The sequence below is a fragment of the Gigantopelta aegis genome, chromosome 4 (genome assembly GCF_016097555.1).
Source record: "Gigantopelta aegis isolate Gae_Host chromosome 4, Gae_host_genome, whole genome shotgun sequence".
NCBI lineage: Eukaryota > Metazoa > Mollusca > Gastropoda > Neomphalida > Peltospiridae > Gigantopelta > Gigantopelta aegis.
In genome coordinates, this window is record NC_054702.1 from 100873691 (window position 1) to 100880334 (window position 6644).

Genomic DNA, 6644 nt, shown 5'->3' on the forward strand with positions numbered 1-6644 from the left:
TGAAAAGAATAAAGAATAAATATCGTAACTACTACAAACATTAGAACGACCAGAAATACAGTCCATATACAGAAACTGATATTCTAAACAATAAACCACATTCAAGATGTAATGTTAGTTGTTAAAAAGGATTTATTATTTGGAAATAATGTTACAGATAATTCCAGAGGCGGATCTAAGGGGGGGGAGGGGGCCCGCCCCCTAAATTTTGCGACAGTTATAATTTTATTATATATTAATTTTTAATTTTTTTACGATCCACCTCGAAACCTCCCCCAAAATTTCCTTGACATTCCGCCTTATGTCATTGCGCTCCCCCCTCCCCATAAATGGATTTTCTGGATCCGCCACTGAATTCCAGAAACGATAACATGGGTTCATGTTTTAAAGGGGTGCTTTCTCCAACATGGTGAAACATACTACTAAAACGACTGTGTATTGATCTATCAGCATATCAAAGGAATGAAATATTTAGCTGTATTCTGACTGTTGGTTGTTTGTGAAATGTTGGTATCCAGTGTTGTATACTGTGAATTGTCGCCATCATAAGTAATCATAAACTGCTGCTAGAACTAGCCATTACGACGTGTCCCTCCGAGAAGTTTTCTCTAGGTTACTAATTACCACAGCTGACCTGCATAAAACTGACCCGAGGATTCACTATGGCAGCTGGTTTGAGACATAATGTCTTGTCCAGTATATTATATCGACGAACCGTTTGCTTAGTCTGTTTTCGTTGCGCTTCTACTCAGCAAGAATCTACAACACTGAACGCAAAAGAGCCAATACCATTCAATGAAATTCCACACAAAAAAGGGTATCCTTTAGTAGGCAATTTTTTCGAGGTTGTCCAAAGTATTCACACACTTCATATTTTGATACGGGATCGACATGAAATGCTCGGCCCGATTTTCAGGGAAAAGACGGGTCCTTTTGACATGGTCAGCATAAACGACGTGGTTGCGCTCGAGCAATTACTGCGACAAGACGGAAAGTACCCCACCAGAAACGAACTCCCGGCCTGGATGCAGTATAGAATAGAAGCTGGGGAAGCTTATGGTATAATAACAGCGTAAGTAATGTACCGCATGATGTTAGCTCGAGTGAAACAGGGCTGGGATAGGGACAGTCCGGGAAGTTATAAGTTATAGCTAGTTCGAGTGTCCTGGATTTTGCAGTGTAGACGACGCTGGGGGACCGTATGGTGTATTAATAGCGTGAGTAGTGTACATGATATTAATTATAACATAGCTTGAGTGAAACAGGACTGGGACCGTCCGGCAAGTTATAGCTAGTTCGAGTTTCCTGGATTCGATATAGAATCGACACTGAAGCGAGGTTATGGTGTATTAATAGCATGAGTAGTGTACAACATTGTATTAATTATGATATATAGCTTGAGTGAAACAGGACTGGGACTCTCCAGCTAGTTATAAGCTATAGCTTGACACCACGTCACAAAACATCAGCGTGTCATAAAATGCAAGGGCACACCGAAACCGTAATAAATATAGTTTATAAAGCTGCAAATTAATCATAAATCTTCATGTATTATCAGTGGCGGATCCAGAAAATTCATTTAGGGGGCCCTAATGACATAAGGCGGAATGCCAAGGGAACTCTGGGGAAGGTTTGGAGGGGGATCGTAAAAAAAAGAAGAAAATTAATATATAATAAAATTATAACTGTCCGCCTCTGATTATACCGTTTAATGACAGCGTTTTAAAAATAGTGTCCTCAGTTGGTATTCCCTGTGGCATATTTACCACAAATATACCCTTTTTTCAATAATTAAAACAACAATATACTTGGATTTTCGTCCTTAGAATATAAATATCTGTATATTTAATGCATTTCTGATTATTTTAATTTAATATGAACCTTCTCTTTTTCTCTGCCAATTGACAAACTGAAACAACGTTTGAAATGGCACTTAAACTTATTGACATACGTGGATTTAAGTAGGGGTCTAAGCGTCCACTCTAGATTTCTGGTCAAGAAGGCCTAATTAGTTTGCTTTTGTATTACTAAGGTATATTACATGTCTCTGAATCCATTAACTATTTTAACGACTACAAAAACCAGTCCCTTAAAACTGATTATTATATATGCACAGATAAACTGACAAAATAACATAATTTGTATAATAAAACTTAGTAGGCCTGTTATAATATTATAATCTGTTCATAGTGGGAACACAACGCATTTGATGGATAAAACACAGGTTCTGCTATATTGTACTACTAAACATAATATAGACTACACAGTACTATTGATTGACCTAGAACATGGCACGGTTCAAGTTCATTAAATTGGTCGACACAATACCAACACGCTAAAACATAATATTATGCACATACATTTGCCGCCGTATTCAGAAAGAAAGGAAAGAAAGAACAAAAATCTCTTTTCAATATTCTATCCAGCTATGGTGATACCCATGGGATGTTAGAACTTAACATGTACATGTATTTAAATAAATAAGTATAGTCCTAAATGAGCAAATTGGCTCTTGAGAAAGTGTTAGTACATGGGCGAAGAAAAATAAAACACACAGTCGACATAGTTGAGTCGTTTATGATGGGTATGAGCAGGTATATCAACAAAAGATCACGTGCACCCGAGTAGAATTAGGAAAAAGTGTAGATATTGAGAGCATGAAGGCAACTCTGGTATCCGATTATTATATATTTGACAGATGATATCTTGAGCAGTTATATGTTAAATCCATGGAGACTGTATCATAAGTCAAAGAATCGTTTTAGCCCCATTATCTTTCACCTACAGAAAGTTTACTGGCTCATGGGCGGATCCAGGAAATATTTTTAGGGGGGGACCAAAAAAGAAGGGCACATTGACTCGTCAAAAGGGCACCTTACTACAAGTTTTGATATTTACAATTAATATGAATTCCTACAGTTCTACGTCATAATATACTAGCAATAATGAAGTAAATTGGCGTCACTCGCGTTAGAACCTCAATGGGGCCCCATTGAGACTCAATAACACAGACACATATCTGCAAGCTTGCGCATGTACACGAAAATCTTGATTTCATTTATCTACAATATAATTATTGTTTACTTAAAAAAAAAAAAATTCTACAAACAAAAAGGGCACTTGGACATTTTGAGGGCACTTGAACAATTTTTGGGGGGGACGCGTCCCCCTGGTCCCCCCCCCCCCCTTGGATCCGCCCATGCTGGCTGACCTACCGGCGTAAACTCACAAACAATGGAATGAACCCTAAGCAATGGAAAAAAAAGTTATGTTTTATTTAACGACGCACTAAATACATTTTATTTACGGTTATATGGCGTCAGACATATGGTTACGGACCACACATATTTTGAGAGAAAACCCGCTGTCGCCACTTCATGGGCTACTTTTTCCGATTAGCAGCAAGGGATCTTTTATTTACGATTCCCACAGGCAGGATAGCACAAACCATGGCCTTTGTTGAACCAGTTATGGATCACTGGTCGGTGCAAGTGGTTTACACGTACCCATTGAGCCTTGCGGTGCACTCACTCAGGGTTTGGAGTCGGTATCTGGATTAAAAAGCCCATGCCTCGACTGGGATCCGAACCCAGTACCTACCAGCCTGTTGACCGATGGCCTAACCACGACGCCACCGAGCAAAGCAATGGTGTCAAAAATGCAGCATCAGAGGGTTTGCTGGAGTGTTGGAAATAATGTATGCTCTTATTGCAAAATCGTGTAACAGTTTACGATTATACCTAAAGTATACAAGGATATTTTGATATATTGTTTATTTGATAAATTATTGAAGTCGACATACTTTCTGCAGATTGTAGACAGCGCGAGGGATACGAATCCAAATATTGGTATGTTTGGACACATCAAACATACAGTATGGGCTGTAAATCCAGTTGAAGAATAATAAGACTTCAATATATACTCTTCAAAAAAAGAAACGCAAAAGGGTACAAATGGGTTATAACTCCGATTTTATGTTTCCTACCGGTTCATGCTTTGTGAATATAAGGTCATTGCATGTCCCAAACACATTCCCACGGTTACATTCGATAAAACGCAGCTACTGTACAATAAAGTTCCAAAATGTGAATATTCGCAAAAACGCAGCCACGTGCAAACCATGTCACCACTGCACGTGCGTTGTCTGCACGTGCAACATGAACACCGACAGTATAAAAGTGCAGGGTTTCGCTTGCCTGGCCTCTGTATCTGGCCGACAGTTGACAATCCAGGGACATGCCACGTCTCAGTGAACCGCAGAGAAAACAATGCCATCGGCCGACTAGACGCAGGCGAATCCAGAACGGCCGTTGCCAGGGCATTCCATGTGTCCCCAAGCACCATCTCCAGACTGTGGGACCGTTACCAGCAACATGGATCAACACGTGACCTCCCTAGATCCGGTCGACCACGGGGGTCACTACCCCCGGGCAGGACCGCTACATCCGGGTACGCCACCTTCGGGAACGATTGACTTCTGCCACCTCCACAGCCGCAGCAATACCAGGTTTGCGCAGGATATCCGACCAGACCGTACGGAACCGCCTACGTGAGGTAGGAATTCGTGCCAGACGTCCAGTTCGAGGTGTCATCTTAACACCACAACACCGTCGACTATCCGACTGCAGTGGTGCCAAATTCATCGGACAATGGCCTCAACTGCGATGGAGACAGGTGTGGTTCAGTGACGAGTTCCCGATTTCTGCTCCGACGTCATGATGGGAAGATGGTCGCGTGTATAGGCGTCGTGGTGAACGTTATGCGGCAAACTGCGTGCAGGAAGTGGACAGATTCGGCGGGGGTAGTGTCATGGTTGTGGGCAGCCATCTCACACACTGGCAGAACTGGGACCTGGTCCACGTGCAGGGCAACCTGAATGCACAGGGCTACATTGACCAGATCCTCCGGCCACACATCGTTCCAGTTATGGCCAACGCCAACGCAGTGTTCCAACATGACAACGCCAGGCCTCACACAGCATGTCTCACAACGGCTTTCCTACAGAACACCACAACATTAATGTCCTTCCTTGGCCATCGATATCACCGGATTTGAACCCAATTGAGCATCTATGGGGACGAGTTGGACCGACGCCTCCGACAGCGACAACCACAGCCCCAGACCCCGCCCGAGCTGGCAGCAGCCTTGCAGGCCGAGTGGGCCACCATCCCCCGGGACGTCATCCGTACTCTGGTTGCTTCAATGGGCAGGCGGTGCCAGGCAGTTGTCAACACACGCGGAGGCCACACCCGGTATTGACTCCAGATGACCTTGACCTTGGTGGTGTGTCCTATCACTTACTCACAATGGACTAGAGTGAATTGTGAACAATCCTGCAACATTTGGTAATTATCGGACTCACCATTCAATAATTAAATCAATTCTCCAAATGTTACGACAATGTGGTTTTGCGTTTCTTCTTTTGAAGAGTATATATATACATCTAGATTTGGGGGAACAACTTTAAAAAGAACACCTATAGTATTCTAAAGTACACCAACCAGGCACGGATTTCAATTTCTTAATGGGTGTGGGTGACACTAATGTAATGTAGTTAAGTATGGTGGCGTTAAAGAAGTCTTCTCATGTTATACAAAAGACATAATGAATTTCTTACCCCCTGATCAAATCCCGCAACCTGTTAACATTCTCCACCAGAAACGCCTAGCCGACAAATATATACATGTATCTGCACCCATTAAAAAGAAATTAATTCATTATATGTTCATCAATTGATCTTTGTAACACTTTGAAGGTCAGGGATAGGATACACCCCTGAATCCGCCCCCTGGTAAAGTAAATTATGTATAAAAATATAAATACGTTATTTTCTATATACATTGAGCCACATATTAAACGGATTAATACTGCAATAAACGCCCGGTTTTTAAATTATGATCCGGGGGGAGCAGGGCGACCCGTTCCCCCTAAATATAGTTCATGTGTCACTTTAACAATATTCCAGTAATATTCCAGTAATACCAGTATTCCAGTTAACATATTTTCTGGGGCCTCATTTCATGCCCGGTCACCCCCTTCCATAAACCGTGTATCCGCCCCTGAAAGCATAAAAAATGGAACTACATCCCTACACCAATAATAATTTCTATCATGGTTCCGACTAGTGTACAGAGTTCCACTTATATAGCCTTTGTATTAATTTTCAAGGTTGTAGTCACCTACGACTGAGCAGCGTCCATTATATATACAATTGCACTGGGATAGTACTATATATGGCAACAACAAAAAAATTAATCGCTTATAAAAAATATAAAAAATCCCAAAAGCGGATTTTGGATATGTTGTTCTACCAGAAAATACGCTTCGAATGATATCAAAATAATTTCTATACCATTTTTTTCTCCGGGTCAAATCCTTCAAAGACCAGACTAAAACAAGAAAGGGATAGATGACACTCGCCCTCTCTAGAACAATTTCTGAAAACGTTTTTTTTTCTCCCACAATCCTATCTGTAAAAAAAGTAAATATCACATTTTTAAGACACACCAGACGTTTTCGATAGTGGCTAAGCATGGCCATGCTTTCATTTGTATTAAAGGGACATTCCTGAGTTTGCTAGTTTAAGATGTTTATCGGATAACAGATACTTTTTCCACTGTTACATATAAATATTTTTTGCATAA